Below are 20,106 nucleotides of genomic sequence, written 5' to 3' on the forward strand. Positions count from 1 at the left end.
TGTTGTTCACGAACAATAATGTTTTTTCGTGGTTTCGTGGTGTCAGTGAAGTTTTGCTGTCGACAGAGAAAGCATAAAGATTGCATATTGGTACACGTGCAAACGTTGCAGAAGACGCAGTCGTTCCGAAGAATTCTTCATATGTAAGAAATCATCACTTGGCACAGACTCAACGGAAGACAGTGTAGCTGCCACGAATAAAATCTCCGCCCGTGACAAGCGACCTCCCCTCTTGGTACATATTTCATTTCGTCGAAGGATCCATGTGGCAGTGATGAATATATGTCTTTCCCATATATCCGATACCCCGTATTCGGCCAGAAAAAAAGCAAAAACCTTCGAGCACTACAGAGTTCTTCTTTTTCTTTTCTTTGTCGGTGTTGTTGTTGTTCTTCTTTTCTTTCTGTTTTGTTCTCTGCTCCCAGAATTCTAGTAAATTGCTCGACACACGTATGGCTATCCCCTTTTCATTATTATTGTTACGAAATAGTAAACGAGTTGTGAGGCTTAGCGACATACATCCATGATTGATTGGCGGCCTCTCTGAAATTAATATAGTGTGCGTACGATTTGCATATTGTGTAGTTTTCATTGAGTTATGGTTATAGAGCTTGGATGAGGTCAAGGGCAGATCGCCCCTCAGGCCTTTGCACAAAGAGAGGGGTAAACGCAAGAAACTGTATGAAGTATAAATTTCATAAAAAAACAGAAGAAAAAAAAAACAAGTGCTGTTTAGCTCGCATTGCGGCTAGTGGGTGTCTTCAACGTTGAATGTTCATTCCGTGGCAGTCGGTATTGACCTCCATATTTCTCATAAAGAGGGAATATTCACTATTGGCAAATGAGAACTATTTTGTAACTAAAACTGGTAACTTTTAAAGAGACCCAACGACGAGAGGCGCATGTTTCTTAAGTCCCCATCTCCCTTTTCTTTCATCTTTCTTCGGACTGTCGCTTTCGCAACGTGAACAAAAACAATAAAAGGTCGTAAAACCACTTCCCAATCGACCTCGTCATCTTCTCGCGCAAGCCAAACTTTCTGAAAATACATCCTCTGCCCGACAAAAATCGTGCCTTGACTCTGAAAGCCTGTCGAAGTTAAGTCATGGCCAAAAGCCAAAAGTTTCAACCTTCTCTTTCTGTAAACCACTCGCCCGTATTTTTTATTTTTCTTACACCCCAGGTAAACGCGACAGCAAATATATTAAACGATCCCTCGCCACTCGTTACTCTTTCACTAAAAAGCCCCTTTCTCTTTCGCGGTTTTCACGTTTTTTTGTAGCAGAAGACACACATCTTCGCAGACCACCAGTTCAAACCGCTTCGAAAAAGTGTCGTCTGCTTTCGGATGTGGTTCAGCTTTTGATTCGCACGCGCTGCTGTCAACGGCGATCTGTTATAGGAACGTGACGGATTACTTCTGAAACTTTTTGTACAGTGCACGTGGTGGTCGCAGGAAACACTTTTGTGTGAGTGTGTGTGTGTTTGTGACGCCACAGTGACATAGTCAGCTGTGCAATGTTGTGATAGACTCTTATTGAAGCGTCGAGCTCTTATATGAAAGATCGTCAGTAAGTTTGTGTTTGATCTGTTCGGAGTCGTTATCTTGTATTCGTATTGTTTTGACGCGGATATTGTTGTTAACCACCTTTCAGCCCGTAAGACCGGTCGCCGCATCCGGGGATCTGCAGTCTGACTTTCATTGGTCGTCATTCATGGATGCTCCTTATGCGTGAGGGCTTACCTACACACTCGGAATTTCGTCGACGGTGAAGGTGAGCAGAACTGATGTATATGCATAATGAGCATTCTGTAATATCGGCGAATACTTGTGATATCCGCGTGAACGTCTTAAACGCACAAAAGATGCACTTAGCTGTATTAGGGCGATTTACCAGTTCCCGTGGCATAGTGGCACTGACTGTGCTGCCCGGGGTTTTTCCCGGGTTTTCCTGCAAACTTTCCAGACGAATGCCGTTCGAAAGTTCCCCCTGAAGTCGGCCCAGGACGCAAACTAACCCCACTGTCTTCCACTCCTTTCCGCTGTCCTCTCTCCACCTGTCCACGTCTACACGCCGCTCATAGCCACAGTTGCTTCGCGGCGCTAGCACGGAATAAAAAAAAACAAATATATATAGGGCGCTTACAAAACGTAGGGAATGTGATATTAGGTGTTCAGGAATACATCTCGGGGGGTGGTGAGCCCAAAATTATATAAGCGGCAAACTATCTCACTCAGTGCCGTTAATATATTTATATCTATTGCTAGGATACATGGGGAATACATGAATGCTGCCCAAGAAGCACACGTGACAATATCTGCGTTAACTAAGTCGTCGCAAACATGCGAAACATCTGAGTTCCGCCCATCTCGACGATATATAGCCTTGGAGCGCAGCATCTCAATGTTCCCCGAACGAGCACCTTTACGTATATACGTATATGATTCTCTACATCCGGGAATCTCGAATATACGACCATTTTGCGTGCAGGCTTCACGGCCCTGCAATCTGTGCATAGATTTAAAATACATTAATTTCCAGGCCCTGTCACAGGCAATTCTCTCTCTCTCTCTCTGGCGGTTTGCGTCTCTTCCTACGCGTGAGTATATACGTCAGCATGATGGAGAAGATGGGGACATTTTTAAAACCAACGCGTAATATTCTGTGAATGCGCTTCACTATACTGAATGTTTTGAACGAGGCAATGTCGATGAAACAGACGTTTCAGCGCGAGCAGGTTGTGCAAATGTCTAAACGTGACAGCGGGTAATGATAATTTCTTTAGGGTTATTTTTGATTATTTTGGTCAATAAGATACTTAGCCATCGCGATGTCGTGTCTAAATATATCTTTTTCTGCGCTCTTCGTTTGTATATGTAAACAATTTATTGAAACAGAGAGTGCGGTAGCTAATACGTATAAGCAGCGGGAGGTTTCGATAGAACGTCTTCCGCGTTTCATCTTACGAGTAAATCTCCTCCTAATTATTTAACGTCGTCCTTTTTACCGGAAATGTCGTGATAAATAGTTCGAGGTTGTAGAGTTTGTCGATTCTGCTGCGCAGCTAAGTTCTACCTTTGCTAAATGCAAACAAATGACAATGTGTAATTGAAGATAATTGTTAGCGAAAAGAAAAAAAAGAGGGAGATATCGCAATGATAACACTAATAAAAATAAGTACTTCGGCATCACATAGTAAATAAGAGATATAACCCGTATCAATTTATGTATGACTCCATTGCAACGTGACAGCTTGGAACATGCCCACTGACCAAACACATTCTTGTATTCTTGTGACACGTGCTTCTTGGCAGTGACGTCAACCATCTAACTACAATATTTGTATGTATCTAATATTGATATCGGGAAACATATACCAAAGGAATATCAATAAATATTGTCCCGGACGTATGTTCCGATGTATACCTCCACCTCGTTAGATGGGGGCGTATAACTCACCGTTGCTAGACTCGAATATCATTTTATTATCTTCGCATATCTTTCTACTTTTGGTGCAAGATAACCTATAGTGGCTGACCCCACTTGTGATTCTCACACACAACACGTGACTCCACCTATCACCTCCATGGTTGATCATCTGACCCACGTGTAATGATTACGTAATTATTCTACAGGAAAGGCGCCAAGGAAAAAGAGATACAATACTGTTGACTGTGATACCTTCTTTTTGTGTCATATCTTATGTCAAAGCCGGGCACCTCTTTGCGCCACTTGAGGGAAGGAAAATATTGTTTACTTCAGAGACAGATAAGATATTGACAATGTGGACCTTAATGCCTGGGAAGTGTCCCTGGATTCTGGTTATATTAAGAGATAAGATAATTTATGAGATATCGTGTGCCAGAAGAGCGTCGGTTTCTAGGATGTACATCCCAAGGTGTTAATGCTTAAAGGTTTTTAAAATTTTGCCAGCTAAAGGAGATGTAAATGCGCTTATAAGAGTGCGGAAATGTTAAGTCGCCAAAGACGTTAACGAATAACAGCAGTGTGCAATTCCAATAACTTCAAAACAAGCACATATAACAAAAAGTCATAGCTGAAAACTACAGGGGGAACGTCTATATAAAAAAAAATGCTCGTAATTTTATGCTAAAAGAAACAATAACACACGGACAAAAATCATAAAAGCCGTGAAAAAAGCGTACCATGATCCAAAAATGTCACCATCATCAAGATATTCAACATCGCTTATCACGATCTTCACTGGCTTCCCAAAGAACGAACTCCCAAACTATACTTTTGTCGCTGGACTCTTGTACGTATACGAATAACGGCATCCGATTGGCTATCTCGCGATCATCGTCACCAGGACTTTGCTAATATGATTGGCTCGTCATTGAAGGAGCGCGCAGTTTGAGTTTCCTTGAACAGCAGCGCGATCGGCCGCCTGTCAAGGTTGGTAGACGCCTGCTTCATCTCGTTATACGCGATACGGCTTCATATGGCGCCGATATCGACGGGTGGTGAGGTGTGCTACCGTTCTCTCGGGATATACAACACACCGGCCTGGTCGTGTTTGGATTATAGTTGTTGTTGAATAACACGGTGAGTGCCTTCCGGAATTCTTTCCAGCTGGTCAGACAGGGACAGTAGGTTGGAGAACGGGTGGATTGCAGAGCGCAGGGGTAAAAGCAAAGTGAAACTTACCCCGGCTTTCGTCCTTCTCGTTTTTTTTTTTTTTGAAAAAAAAGGGGGTAGAAATTCGGTTTTATTTCAGGAGCTGCAAAACTGTAAAATCGGAGGTTATCGTGTAAAAGCGAATATCTTCGGGAGGCTTTTTATTAAAGCGCTTCTCATATTTCACATTAACGCGAGATTTCGCGAGAACGCGAGATTCTGCCCATGGAATGCCGCCAATAAATTTACGATCCTCTAAAAATTCATTTAAATTACACTGTCCCCTTTCTCTTGCTTCGTTTATTTTGGCGTAAATAAATGGCCTCGTCTTCGAATAGTTTGATGCATGGAAATACCATAACGCAACCATAACTGTGTAAAATCGGAGCATATCGTGTAAAAGAGAAGATATTCGGGTGGATTTTTTTCAAGCGCTTCTCATATTTCACATTAACGCGAGATTTCGAACGGCATTATACTTAGTGCGAAGTATTTATCGTTCTCCGGTGCTTGTATGGGTGGGTGTATGGGTGAATCCGCACTTTTGCGGTTTGGCTCTCGGGGTTTTTCGGACTCTACCCGAAGTGACGTTTTATGGAGATCGAGGGTAAAAACGTTTTTTTTTTTTGTCGGGTTTAACTCTAAAATCACACAAAGGTGCAATTTACTTGCACGCTCGTGCGACAGTAGTTGGAACTCTCTCTCTTAGCTTTTCATTTTTTATCTGATATCTTCTTCACGTCCAAATATGTCTTGGTTTGCCGGTTTGGTTTACAAATGACATTAGTTTATTCTACCCGTTTTACTAGAGACTATTGGTTAGTTTAGTTTTTGTTCATTGATTTATTTTCATTGTTGTCCTCAGATCGACATTTATTGTCAGGTTGTCATTTACGGTGTGAATCTCAAGGTCAGCTTAATCACGAACAAGGTAATCGGGAGGCACTGTATTTTACATCATTTGCTTTAGTCTTTGCCCGCTTTAGATTAACTTACATTATTCAGATTGTGTCCCATATATACTAATGGTTTATAACTGTTCATGTTTTATACTGCAAACACCTCGATTTGCCTCGCAAACTTTTTCTTTTTTGCTCCATTACATATATATATACACCCAATTATTCAACGACTGACTCGAAAGCGAGATTCTGCTCATGAAATGCTGCCAATAAATTTACGACCTTCTATAGATTCGTTTAAATTACACTGTCCCCTTTCTCTTTGCTTCGTTTATTTTGACGAAAATAAATGTCCTCGTGTTCGAATAATTTTATTCGTGGAAATACCAAAACGCATTAATTGAACCACACCATGCTTCGAACGCTATCGAGCGCAATATATTTTCCCCGTCGCCACAAGAGTGGCACTCGGGGAAAAAAAAAAAAATTATGTTGTAAGCGCATAATATACACAGTGCACATACCTTTGCGAGCCCGACCTACATTCACCCCTTTATTTTTCTCACCTATAATCATTAACCGCTTGAAAAGTGATTGCATTATCGAATGTACGGCAATATTTTATAGTGATTAATACCGCACGAGCTTCCTTCGATACTGCTGTTCGATACCGCAGTCATTAACAGTCGTTGGGACGAGGATTAATGCTCGACTACGAATCGGGCCAGACGGAGGCCACGCGGGGTAGCGAAGGGGGTAAACAGCCCTACAGGGGTAAAGGCAAAGGCAACGCGGAAAGAGCTCCTCGTTGGAATGCGTACATTATATAGAGTCACGTCGCCGTAATGTTGCCGGAGACCAGCCCCTGTACGAAAGGGTGACGAAAAAGAAAAGTGAAAGTGGTGCACGTTCGAATTGCTTTCTAGTCCACCATATTAGTATTGCGTCGTCGAGAATGATCGGTAGTTATGATTGTGTTAATGGGCGCGTGTTGATTGATTCGTTTCACGGGTTACGGGGCTGATGGCCTTCCTCTGGATGCGACATGTATAACATAAGGCAGCATTTGAATCGGAACTGTAAGCCAGCAAACAGATACATATCAAAGTGTACAAAGCAAAGTAAACCTACAAAGCAAAGTGTACTCTGAGCAGTTACTTGTGTAATTAGATAATTATGTCAATTATAATATTCTGTAAACATCAAAACTGTAAGCCACCATACAGTGATGTATCAAAACTGTAAGCCAGCAAACAGTACCTCTGTATGCGTACAGTACGTATCATATATTGCGCAGTTGCTGTGGCTCAGTGTGTCCCAAACTTTTAGTTTTTGACTTCATGTCTTACCAGTCAGTTATGTGCCTGACACTTAACAAAATTTCATGTCACGTTTTGGCATTACGGTTTGGTGTGCGGTTAAATCAACTTTCAATTAAAATTAATTAATAAGAAATCTAAAATTCACCGAGTACTGAATACGCTGAAAAAAAAAAAAAGTCGCTTCTGTCGCAATAATATTTACATTTGCAAAATGATGCGCAAAAGCTTGCAAGTATATTTGCTTGTTTGCTTTTACGTTGACTTGACTTTACGTCGCTGCCATTTAGACAGAAATCATGATAACATTCAGTGATGACGCGAATATCATGAGCGGATTCCCACGAGGAGCGTATAAGAGCAACGTTTGTCTCCACAACAAGTATCTGATACAGTTTCTGGAGCTGCTCCGAAAATACACGTCGTGCCTCGTCTTATCTATCTTCCCAATGCAGCTTTATCTGAAGCACGTCTCGTCTAGACCGACCTTGAAATCGATTATCGTCATAGGCTTCGCAGAGAATCGCCGTCCGTCGTCCAGATTGACAATTCATAACACGTTTTCTACCCCGGGAGGTAGAAAAGGACGCAAAAGCAAAAATTACGCAAAAAAGGAAGTCGCATTACCTTTCTCGCTCGCGCTACCGTTGACAGCGAAGGTATTTGAAGGGATAAGTCGCTACGGCTAAGGTTGCCCGGTATTATACCGGTACGGCCGGTGTTTTTGCTCGCTCTGCCGGTTGCCGGTAGGAAGGTGATACCGGCAGCCTTTTCCCGGTATTTGTGGCTCAACACCTTTCATAGGGGGCTTTTACGGGGTTTCCCCTTCAACATTCCACTACAGCTTGAATAAATCTGGAGCACAGACCCAACTCCGTAGTCACCAGTCGTTTTCTTATTTCTTCTTAGTTTTATTATTATTTCTCGTTTTCTTTATTATAGTTATTCATTATTATTATCATTGTTGTCTTGAGCGAGTACAGTCGTTCTTTCTTTCTCTCTTTCTGTATACTCTCCACCCTTCAACCACTTTCCCTTTCCCGCGAACATTTCCTCCTTTCCCTCTATTCCACCTCCTCTCCCTCAGCTGGTATTTTTCACTACGAAAGGTGGCAACGTCTCTACGGCTAAGGTGAATCTTCCGCTGAAAGAGTATAGTTTGTTAGCAGGAATATGTAGCATAAAAAGTATGAATCTTCGCGAAAAAAAAACTGTTGCATCAATGTTAGGGCAGGATTGCAACGTACTCTGCACTCCACCACACCCCACTCAAGCAGCACAACATATTGGTCTAATATTGGACCGATACTGGCCCTATATTGGTCCTATATAGGTCCAAGATGATGTGCCGCTTGGACAGCTACGATTCCCCATATCACCGAGGACTCTAACCGGTACGCGTCTGAACGCCGGGTGTTTCGACGTCAACTTGAGCTCCTTGACTACAGATCGTTCAGCTTGTGTCCAAGGTACTTGGACGATGGAGCTCCCCTGCACATCAGTGCCGGGCTCTTCGCTCCCTTTTTTGCTCTCGTGCAAGCCACTGGCCTCCTCGAATAGCCCTAAACAGAACTCCGACCTGCATTCGTCCTTCGTGCTCGCCATTAATTCATCCTCTCATATTAACTTCTGTGACGTGGGGTAGGGTCCCGTGGCTGCCAAAGGGAAACATCCCATGTCATCATCACTTCTGCGTCACTTATTGTTGTTGTTGTCTGCATTCCGTGAAAACAAATGTCGGTTAAGCTTCTCCCGAAGTCAGCCCAAGAGGAATACTAAACCCCAACCCTGTCTGCCAATGCTTTAACTGCTGTCCTCATTGCGTGTGTCCATGTCTGTGCACTGCTCATGGCTACAGTTGACTCGCGGTTCTAATACTGAAAAGAACACTACGACGTATTCAGAACATACTCAACCAGTGGTAGTATTGTTAATATTATTTGCTTGAGGCCTCCTATGTAATGGTATACCTATATACTTTGGAAGAAAGCACACGCTTGTACTTGACCCTCACTTCGTTGAAGTGAAATTAATGCAAATATAAATACTGCAAACAAAGTGAACTGTCATCAATGTCCGGTTTGTCACAAAAAAGGCGTACGCCTCCCGTTTTCCACAAATCAGGGCCGATAACGATATCGATCGAGATGATGGTTGGCTAGGAGCGTGCTATGCGGTGAAGTTCGTTTTTATGAGTGTATAACTGGCAGTCATACCCCGTAGGTAACAACGTTTCATCGACACAAGGATTTGCATCCAATCCGGTTGGAGATGTCCTGTACGAAGATAAACGCGCCCATCTTATACTTGATAAATTTGTTGCAGCTCAGTTTTACACGACTTTTATCTTATACTGATATAGGAACGCATTACGCAGCACGAAGCTCCCTCTGTACACAGACCACGATTCGTGAGCATAGGGGACGATTTCGATACTGGTAACGGAGAAGATTCCATATTTTTCTTTTTTCAATCAAGACTCACAGGGACGATTATGAGCTTGCTAAACATTTTTACACACTTTAAGGTGTGAAAAGGGTGGTTAATATATATATATATATATACACCCTTTAGTTTCGAAAGGGTGTAAATCAGTTAAGGATGCAATCTAAATAAGGGTGTAATATGCTGTGCAATATCAACCAGAAGATATATATACAGTGTGTTTTTGTCTTTTCATTCTACACAGAGGGCTTCATAAAAGGAGCGCTTTCTGGTACTGCTGTAAGAAACAAGCACTCTCAACTTTTCTACACCCTTTAAGGTGTGAAAAGGGCGGTTCAGGGCGCACACCCTTTAAGGTGTAATTTTACACCCTTTAGTTTCGAAAGGTTGTAAATGAGTTAAGGGCATATAGGCCTCACTATATCATTGACTGTGAGCGCTCCGCTTTCGGTTCTATTTTTTGTTCTTTTTCTTCTTGTTTTTCCGCCGTAACAAGCCAAACCAAAGATTCGGCAATTTTACGACCTACCGCGTGTGTGCGTTCGCGCGAAGTGCCTTGATTACGTTGACAAATTCGAAGTGTCGTGTTCAGAACACTTGTTTTGAAGAGCGCTACATCCACCAGCTTTAGCACTACTAATAAAAACTAGCCTCGAGGAAATTGTCCCGTTTTTACGCTTTTGTCTTCGGCACGCTAGTATATTGGCGAAGATGTTCGAAAATTTCCAGGACACGTTCGAGATCCCCAGGTTGTTGTTTTGAACTTGCAGCGTGCTGTCACGCAAATATGGAATGTAACTCGACTTCCGTGTAAGTCTAATTCTGATTAATATATCAATAAATTGTATTAAATAACCTTATATTAATAAATTGAATAAACACATAAAGAGATAAATTAAATTTAAATAATATTAGATAAATAAAAATACACAGAAGCATATATATTTGAAATCACGTCGTATATGTACTTCATCTCTGGTAAGCTTAGCGAGAGCTCCATCCGTAGACGCTAGTAATCGGTAAATAACCAATTAACAAACGTATCGCATTTCCCCCCCTTTCCCGCACCCCTTCCTGCTGTCCTTTCCCCCAACTGTCCATATCTGTACGCTGCTCATAGTCACCAGCTGCTTCACGGCGCTATCACCGAACAAAAAATAAAAAATATAAATAAAAAACAATGTCGAGCCTAAAAATAAAAGAGTGACAACCAACAACAACTTCATCGCGCGATGATGAATGGGGAGTTTCACCGCCAGGGACGATACTCTACCCCATGACAACCATTAATTTGTCACTCATACGTACGACCGTTTAGCAGCGTGAAACTTACAACACTTCTTGCGCTAAAATTGACCGTCATTGCTTACATTGTGCAGAGGTCAATTTTTACGACTCTCCTATCACTCACCTGGATCTTCCTGACACCATCTTTCATTTTAATTTGGACGGTGTCAGTTTCGAAATTCGCTGCTGAGAGAAGGCAGAAGAAGCCCATACGTGTGGGACATCCTCGTTTTGCAACTGGTTTATCTCCCGTATAGATAAAACGAGGTAAAAGCACGTACTTTTTCTTACGAGTGAAAAGTCGATGGCAAAGCTTATATAGAGAAGGTCAAACGCACTTGGCGACAAACTTGGCAACTGCGGATGCGCAACCGTTCGTACACTCAGAACCAAGGTTGAGTCCTCCGCTTATCACGCACTATCGGATGCGCCGGCAAGAAGAGCGTCGTACATTCGTAATGCTGTTGCCGTAAGAGCCCGTGTATACGTTCCCGTGCACGTATTCTATATCTATGCAAAAGTCTGCGACCCTGGCATTAGTGAAGAAATGCGACCTCGTCTTTGATGAAACTCCGCTTAAAAAACATCCTCGATTAACACTGACTCAGAAGCGTTTGCGATGCCGCGTGTTAAAAAAAAAAAAGAAAAAAAAAGCTTCCCGATAAGTATAATTTAATGGAAGGCGCGTCTCGGGTTACAACGGTTATTGACGTCTTTAGCGAATCCGGAGCGACAATACTCAAACTGGATTGAGGACAGCGTGTCCAATTATTCCGGCACAGGCGCGGGTGACCCTTCGAGTGACAAGAGCGACTGAGAGACGTGGCGAAAATAAATAAACAAACACAAACATGGTCCTGCAGAATGAGTTCGGTGTCACGTCTGACCTCAACGTACCTGTCTGTCTCCGGCACGTATTCAACTGTGCAGCGGCCATGCAGACAAACGTAGAGACAGACGGCAACGTCAGACTGAGGACTGTATGTCTTGGCGTCCTGCCTTTCAGTTTAGCGTTCCCTGACACGGCAATTCCGCTTCTTAGAATTGCGCAATCTTCAACTGCACTGCCATTGTACTTGCGGAATTGTACTTCGAAAGGGAGCGCGTCCTTCCTGCGCGTCCTGACAGCGCGTCCTGATATGTAGCCATATCCTGCAAGACCAGTACAACCCTTGTGTTCACCTCATCCCATCGCCTTTCATGTAGTTGTTGTTGTTCTCAGTGACAACACGGGCGGCTAGCATTCCGAATAAATTCCAAAACTTTACTGATAAGTATTTTTTTAAAAATCTCAGTCAAATATTCACAGTTTGTACTGTGTTACCTGGAGTGCCTGTGTGATGGGAGTGCCTTACCTGGTACTGTTATTGGTTGTACCTGAACCTGTATATGTGTATTTGCCCTTCATTTTTCGGGTGATAAAAGTAGTCCGTATGCTTTTCTAAGGCACGATAAATGACAGTGGTGATGAGATGATGATCAGATGATGGTGATAACACAGCCCGGGGTCAACCGTCATTCAGAATACAGTCCTATCGACTGACCTGCAGGAAGTATACGCCCAAGCAGCACAATGTACTGAAAGTCGAGTGCAATAGGGGTGGACGGTATATGTCTTATCAATGTTCTTTAGCTTCATGAGTGCGTTCAAGGCCTTCCACCTACCCGTCCACCCCTATTGCACTCGACTTTCAGTACATTGTGCTGCCTGCCCAAGCAGCAAAATGTACTGAAAGTCGAGTACAATAGGGGTGGACGGGTAGGTGTAAGGCCTTGAACAGACTCGTGAAACTAAAGAACATCGATAAGACACATACCGTCCACCCCTATTGCACTCGACTTTCAGTACATTGTGCTGCTTGGGTGGGCGTCCTTTTTGGACAATTAACGCACAATGCAAAGTGTCCAGAAAGGCTGTACGCCTACCATTTTCAACAGATACAACAGACAGAACACATACAGAAGAGGGCGAATTCGAGTGACGTGATCTTTGTCACGAGGTCCGTTTTACGAGTTTTCATTAGAGTCACTCAGTCCCATGCATGTCGGGCACCACCCTTTTCTTTCCATTCTTTTTCTTTCTCCCGCATTAGCATGCAAGGATCCCTTCGTTCCCTGGCCGTTACATGCTTCGTTTTCATTGGCTGCTCAATACAGCACAGAAGAGATCTGCCAGTGAAATCTTGCGCTTTCATTGCCTTCCAGGTGGGATTAGATCGTGGCTTTGGCAAAAGCGCAATTTATTGCTCAGATAGCTAAGTTAGCCAACGTTCCGTGGAGTTAAAGAGTGCCCGGAAGGTATATAGAAATCGATAAATAAATTAACCGAAATAAAAAAGGAGCTGTTGAAATAAGGGCCTTGGATCTGCGCTAAGACACAGTCGTAAAATAATGTGACGTCAGAGTCGCCTCGCGTGCTCGGAATAGTTGTTGAGGTTGTTGGTAGACAACAGACGTGTATTGAATAAGCCGTGTATTAACTTTGCGCTGGCTGCACTGCGTTGACCCGCTCTTCGTGTCGTGTCAATCCTACTATACAGGGTGTTTGCTCTAACGTGTCCAGAAATTTTATTTAAAGCGAGCGATACAAGAGAAACGAGCGCTAGTTTTCAGCTACTTGACTAAGAAACAGGTGCTACTACACTCTAAGAAAAAAAAGGAGTACTTTTACTCCTTTTGGGGACTAAATGCATTGCCACAAAAAATAGTCCCTTTCGGGAGTAATTGCATGGGAGTAAATGAATGTCACAGAGTGGAGACTGCATTTAACGCGCTGTTTTAAGAGTTCCAGGTACATAATTCGTGTGCATGCATGAAAATATGTTGAAGCAAACCGTCAACCGTGATTTATCGAGTTATATAAAATCTTGCGCCATACATAGGGCGCAGTTTGCGAAGAAAGATGCGCTAAGTGTTTCTTACTCTGTGTGGCTGGAAAATTGCTGTGTTGGCTGAGTTATACAGCCTTATGCCATCAGACTGACCAAGGGCACATATTTGCGTAGACTGTTGCATTCAGAAGACAATTCGCGAAGTTCAGTGGCAATTTGCAGTCCTGGGGAGTAAATGTCGGGACTAAATGCCGGGTTGAGGGAGTAAAATGGGGAGTAATTGCAGTCCAGGGGAGTATAAGCTGCAATTACTCCCCGTTTTACTCCTTTTTTTCTTAGAGTGTAGTGGAGCAGTATCTGTTTCTTACTCAAGTAGCTGAAACGTGCCACTTGCTTTTCTTTTATCGCTCGCTTTAAATATAATTTCCGGACACGTTAGAGCAAACACCCTGTATACGCGTTGTATGTGTATGTGTGTCTGTTGTAGACGTATAATCTTAGATAGGACACATTCTTCGGGGATAATGATTGCCGAGTCACACTATAGGACACGCTGTCAGTGTGCAGCCTTTTCCATGCCAGAGTTGAAGATCGACACAGCGTTTAGCTTCGCAAAACGTCATCATCGCAGTTCTCCGCGAGCGATTGATTGGTTAGTTGATTTTATTTTCGTCAGTTTTGCTACGCGCTCAGCACTGTTGCGGAAATCTCTCGTAGAGGGATAATTTTAGACGAGACAGATTCGTCGGGGCAGATAAGTGCCGATCAAAAGTGTTCACTGAAGATAACGACACTCAGTAGGTTCTCACTTTGCTGGTGTAAAGTATCGCTGATTCATTTGTATTGAACCACGTCTAGATTACAATATGCCAAGTTTAAAATATATGAATGACGAGAATGAAAAAAAAAAAAAAAGCTGAGACATGATGGTCCGTGTAAAATTGTCAAACATTGTAGTTTACCAAGGCTCTCCTTTCATCACAACTCTTGTCATCCCTTCCATTCAGTTAAAGCGTCGATTTACTTATCCCCGGATTTGTGAACAATTTTCGAGAAAGTTTGGGCTTTCATATATCGAGAGTTAATTGTTCATAGATCGCAGACCTTCCGTCCCGCCCGACTGTATACAGAAATATTCATTATGTGTGGAATGCGTATTGAAAAATTGAGTATACTCTGTATCGTGAAATACGTTTTTTACGCGTCTATACCATTAACAACATTAATCTATTAGACTCTGATATTACTAACAACAACGGTCGAATAAAAAAAAAGGTTTAGTGGTGGTGCTAGTGAAAGAGCTCGCAGTTGTCGGCCTCACAGAGGTGGGCAACGTCAAGACTAACGCTTTGGGAGTGGGGGGCGGGGGGGGGGAAATGTGCGTCCTGGGCGGACTTCTAAGAGAAGTTTTAGTACGTCGGAAGCCCTCTACGAAAACGATACGAAGCCAAACCAGAGACCGGCAACGTGGCGTGAGCAATCCGAAGGAAAGGGGGGGGGGGGATATACTTATTGGACGAAAAGGAAAAAAAAAAACGGGGGAAAGGTCAGCCAAACGAGACTTCGGCTTGCTATTCTAGAAATAAATAAATAAAATTAAGAAATATTAAATAAATAAAAAGAATTAATGAAAGAAAGAAATAGGAAGGAATAAGAAATAAATAAATAAAATTAAGAAAGAGGAAATAAATAAAAAGAAAAAGAATTAGGAAATAAAGGATAAACTAACAAATGATGAAAGAAGGATGAGGATGAGACAAAGATGGAAGGCCCCCGAAGTAAAGCCTATCGTGTTTCCTGAGCGGTTATCGTGAACACGTTCTGATTTTTATTTATTTATTTAATTTCGTGTTAGCGCCGCGAAGCAACTGTGGCTATGAGCGGCGTGCAGACGTGGGCAGATGGAGAGAGGACGGCAGGAAGGAGTGGGTGGGGCAATGTGGTTAGTACGCGTCCTGTGCCTACTTCAAGGGGAACTGTACCTACATTCGTCTGGAAAATTTTCAGAAACCCAAGAAAACCTGAGACAGCACAGCAGGTGGTAGGATTCGAACCCGTGTCACGTTCCAGTCTCGGCGTGGAAGGCGATCATCCTAACCACTATGCCACGGGAGCTGCACGTTCTGATAAACTAAAACTCCCTAAAATGTCCTCCCTCCGACAATAAAGGGAACAAAAGCGTCCTCCGGCAAAACCGCAGTCCTCATAAATGTTCGCTCTGCAAACATCACCATTCAACGCCGTAATTATCTTTCACCCCCTCGTCGGGACGGTACTTATTTCTCATAACCTCGTCTTTTCTTGTTAGTTTCTTTCAGAGAAAGTCGTCCAGATGCGGCAACAACTACCTAGGCGCACGCTGTGAGCAATGGGAGTGAGTGAGAGAGAGAGCTACTAATTACACTAAAGGAGCGCCCGACCGAAATTAGCGCCCGATTACCGTAGGATCTTACACGATAACCGCGTACAACTTTTTCAGTGGAGATCGTCCCGCAGTAGGCCAAGGATGGGCGTACACCCTTAGCGAGGAGAGACACCCGGAAAAACACGCTCGACGTCGAGATTCAAACAGATTTCGTGTCGCAACCGTTTTTCGCGCGTACTATCTCTCGTTACAGAGAGAACGGCCATAAAGCGGGCGAGCCGGTGGTTCTGGTCGTCCATATCCCTAGAGCCCCGAGGTTGAGATTGAGATTCGTGTCGTGCCTGTCCCCCTCCCTCAATCTCAGTGTTTTAAGTACGGATACAGTGAAACCTCGTTATTATGACCATGGTCGTTCCCGAAAATTTTGGTCATAATGCGGAATTGTCATATTAACGGGGGTGATTTAGAGGGGTTTCACAGCATTGTTCCCCAAGGGTATGGTCGTAAAGCGCGTATGTCAGATTATCGGGGGTCATATTAACGAGGGCTCACCGTATTTCTTGTTGTTCAGGCTTTCGTTTCGTTGGATTATTGCATATCTGTAATATTTTTTGCGCACATTTCGTGAGGAAGAATGATTTTGACGACGCGGTAGAGCCCAGAAGATGTGGGTTCGAGTCCTGCAGCTGCCTAACCTGTTCAGTGACCTCCTTGTGTCCTCCCACTCACATCCTGTCCCTGTCCGCATCACCGAGCGCCTTCTCCGGCGAGGCGATAGGTAAAGTAGCTAGCGGAAGCTGATGATGATGTTGGGCAATAGAGGTAGAGCCGACAGGATTTTCATTTCGGATTTTATAGTAGAATATGTCTCACTTTTCATCACTGTTTTTCGCTAAGAATTTTTCCGCGGAGTTTTAACGTGCACAACAGTTATGAAAGAAAACAAAATACCGGAATATGCCGAGCAGGGTTGCGGAGTTGCCATGCACTCCGGGGTTAGAATGATTCCGGAATCATTCCACAGTTATCAGAGCTAGGAATGGAATTGGAATGGAATGGCGGAAAGTGTCATGGGAATGGAATTGGGCATTTTTTCGCAGGCGGAATGGAATGGTCTGGGTGCCACACGGTCAAGGGCGATGGTTTGATTTGGTTTTAAGAAAAAAATAAAATGGAGATTTTGGCTTCACTAGTGTGAGGCCGCAACCCCACATCACTTGCACCAGTTACTTTAGTGGAAAACTCCTGTAATGATGATGCCAATGAAGAGGGGGAGGAGGAGAGGAGGAGGGCGAAATGACGTTGTCTTTGTGCTTTTTCCGTGCTGGGTAATGTCAATCTCCTCTCTAGCACTGCTGGGCTAGCTAGTACGGTTACCGGTCCTAATTCTTTTATTTGTGGAATTAAAGGAATGGGGTTGACAAGCCATTCCTGGAGTGTGAATTGACCATACCTTTTCATTCCTCGGAATTGAATGGAAGGGAATTATCACAAATCGTCGTTCCTCGGAATGGAATGGAATGGAATGGGTGATCCCATTCCGCAATCCTGATTTTTTTTCCGCGAATTTTTTCCCCGCCCTGTTGATTGTTGTACATATCTCCTTAGACAATACTTCTGAAAAGTAGGGGGGGGGGGTGACATTGTGTGACTTTGCGTGCCGTTTCTGCAACGTGAGAGATGTTTTAGCCGCACCACGCGGTATACGCTCGACTGTCTCAAGACATATTACTGAGTTTTAGTGCGTAGTACGTTATCACCTTTGCGTACGCAAGGGGTTAACGTTCATGGTTCTGCGCACGCCCATAACAGAACGAGAGCTTCGCGCAGTGCTCAGGACCACCAACGCTATCCCTTACGTACGCAAAGACGATAGCGTACGATGTATACTAAAACTCCCTATTCGCTCGGCAACCCACGCGTAACTTAACGCACGTGCCTAAGAACCGACCACGAAAATATTTTTACCCATTTTCCTGTAAAGTGTAAGCTGGTACAAGTAGCGGAACAATAATTAAAAGAAAATCACCTATGTAGTGTCTTTTATCCCTCTATTTTCGATGCTTCATACTACCTGGAAATATCGTCTTGGGGTCTCTCTATACCTGCTCTTGTTTTCGCGTATATTCGCGGAAAGCTACGTACTGATGAGTTCATCCTTTCACCCTCTGGCAAACGAGGTGTGGAGTGGGTGACGTTGGTGTTGATTTTGACCTACTACCTCCCGCTGCTGGCAACCTTGACCCACCGCCACGAGCGCCCCCTTGACGAGCGTTAATGAGACCTCCCGCCAAACACTCCCTTTGTTCTGATTCTCGCTCTGGACGCCCTCGGGTTGCGTGTCGCAAAGTAGATCGTCTGTCCTGACGTGTCTCTTGACGAGATACATGTGACGTTTCCGAGGTCGAGGGCTAGACGAATAAGATAGTAAATAAGACATTATGAATGAAAGGTACACTCTGATATGGAGCACAATATATTTTTTATATCATTGGTTTCATGTCAAAGGTGCTTCCGTATAACACAACACGTGAGGTAAAAACATAAATAATAATAATAATACACTTCTTACAAGCTAATGGGAGACGGCATATCAGGAGCCTGGACCGCCTTCCTGCGGACAACAGCATGGATTGGATTGGAATGGATTAAAAAGTCATCTGGTGATTGTAGCTCCATAAGTAAGGTGGAACTGGCTACTCCAACTAACTTGTTCCACTAAAGGCTGGTTAATAGCAAGTGTACCAGGTGTCGGTGGGGTTAGTGATGATGTGATGACAACATAGAGAATGAACGAGTGCAAAATAATAATAATAATAATGTAGCTAATGAGTGTACAAACAACTTTATTTTTAAGATGATGAATGGGGAGTTTCATCGCCAGGAGTGTACAAGGTTTTCATGGGTCACAGCTACGGTCCACTGTTTTGTGCTAACATCATGCGTCAGACCGTCCGTCCGCTCCAATGTACCGTACATATTTTACAAAGGCGGCTGTCCAGTGTTGCCAACTCCGACTGCAAAAGACGATGGGCTTACGTACCTGTAGTGTCCGCGCGACATTATGATGTGATGTGTGTTACATATCCTGTACAGCATTACATGAGGGAGGCAGATTTTACAATGATTGTCTAAGAAGCGGATGACAGAAAGTCACGCCACTGCAAATAATTTCATTTCGGAACACTTGTAGCTACAGGGTTGCTTGTCTGTTCAAAATTTACATTTAAGTGGATGACCAAACGTGTTTTCGTCTTCAAAAATTGAAACGCTTTGTAAATTATTGTCGTCAAAACCAGTGTTTGGTCATTCCACAATCGCAAACAAATTTTGGAAAGCTGAGACAGGTTCAGACAACTTACCCATGCTGTGGAACAGCGTATCAGTAATGTCTTTGCCATTATTGTCCATTCTTGTAGACCAAAAATTTCGATAAAAAATTAACGCGTACGTTCCTGTTGGCAAAGACGATAAACTTATTAATGAATGTACTAACTTAACTTATTCACTGAGACGGCAGAGAATTCAGGGTCTGGAAAAATCTCGCTATAGAGAAAGCAGAAAGTTGTTGCACGAAGAATGCAACACATTTGACGAAAAAAAAAAAAATGGTTGCAGCATCCAGGTATGAACGTCGGAATTTGCTTCGAACTTCTATTGTCCGTTCTATACTGAACGGATAAATAAAACAATTTGCCCCCTCCTCTTACAGATTTGCTATTCTGGTACCTAAATCATGTAATTTATAAATTTAATATCTAAAGCTTAAAAAGGGTAATTTTGCTTTCCCACTGTATATAGACATACGATATTTCATGGCTGCACATTGGTCTTTTTTCGAACAGAAAGGCTTTTCTGAGCGCTTTGCATCACAATTTTCGGTCTCCTCTCTGGCTTCTTTTCTTTCTTTCTTTCTTTCTTTCTTTCTTTTCTTTTTGTTTTCTTGAGTGTGTGTGTGGTAGGATTACGGTATAGATTTTAACCGTTTGTTCAAAATTAAAACCACTCTTATACCGTGATCTTAATTTTGATTCACCACAAGTACATTTTCCACCACTGTTCTGGCGCATTATGACCGGAGTAGCTAATGCCTTAATCATCACCATCATCATCATCACGCAGCGGAACTGATGTGCACTCTGGTTGTTATATACCAACGCAGAAACCTTTCCAACATGCGACTCTTTCACGTGTTCGATAGGTGTGCCAAAAACTTCTCCGTCTACCGCTGAAGGAGGTTGTCATCGTGCGGCTTTTGCCGTGTTATTGAGCCGTTTTCGTTGCGACACTCCGTAGACGTGAGTCATTCGCTTATTT

General features: G+C 43.2%; 1 protein-coding gene across 5 annotated transcripts in view; it reads left to right on the forward strand.

The window, feature by feature from the left end:
- The window catches only part of LOC135397021 (sperm-specific sodium:proton exchanger-like), a 58,288-nt gene that overhangs the window by 14,818 nt on the left and 23,364 nt on the right, over window positions 1-20,106 (forward strand). For 2 of the 5 annotated variants that reach the window (XM_064628322.1, XM_064628318.1), the window contains exon 2: window positions 1,656-1,775. The exons of 1 other annotated variant lie outside the window; for it this stretch is intronic. The gene's annotated coding sequence lies outside the window, so the exon portion shown is untranslated. Of the gene's footprint in view, window positions 1-1,293; window positions 1,572-1,655; window positions 1,776-4,440; window positions 4,569-20,106 lie in introns of those variants that run through there. 2 more of the 5 variants (XM_064628319.1, XM_064628320.1) reach the window with 2 other exon arrangements.

This window comes from Ornithodoros turicata, chromosome 6 (assembly GCF_037126465.1).
Source record: "Ornithodoros turicata isolate Travis chromosome 6, ASM3712646v1, whole genome shotgun sequence".
Taxonomy (NCBI): domain Eukaryota; kingdom Metazoa; phylum Arthropoda; class Arachnida; order Ixodida; family Argasidae; genus Ornithodoros; species Ornithodoros turicata.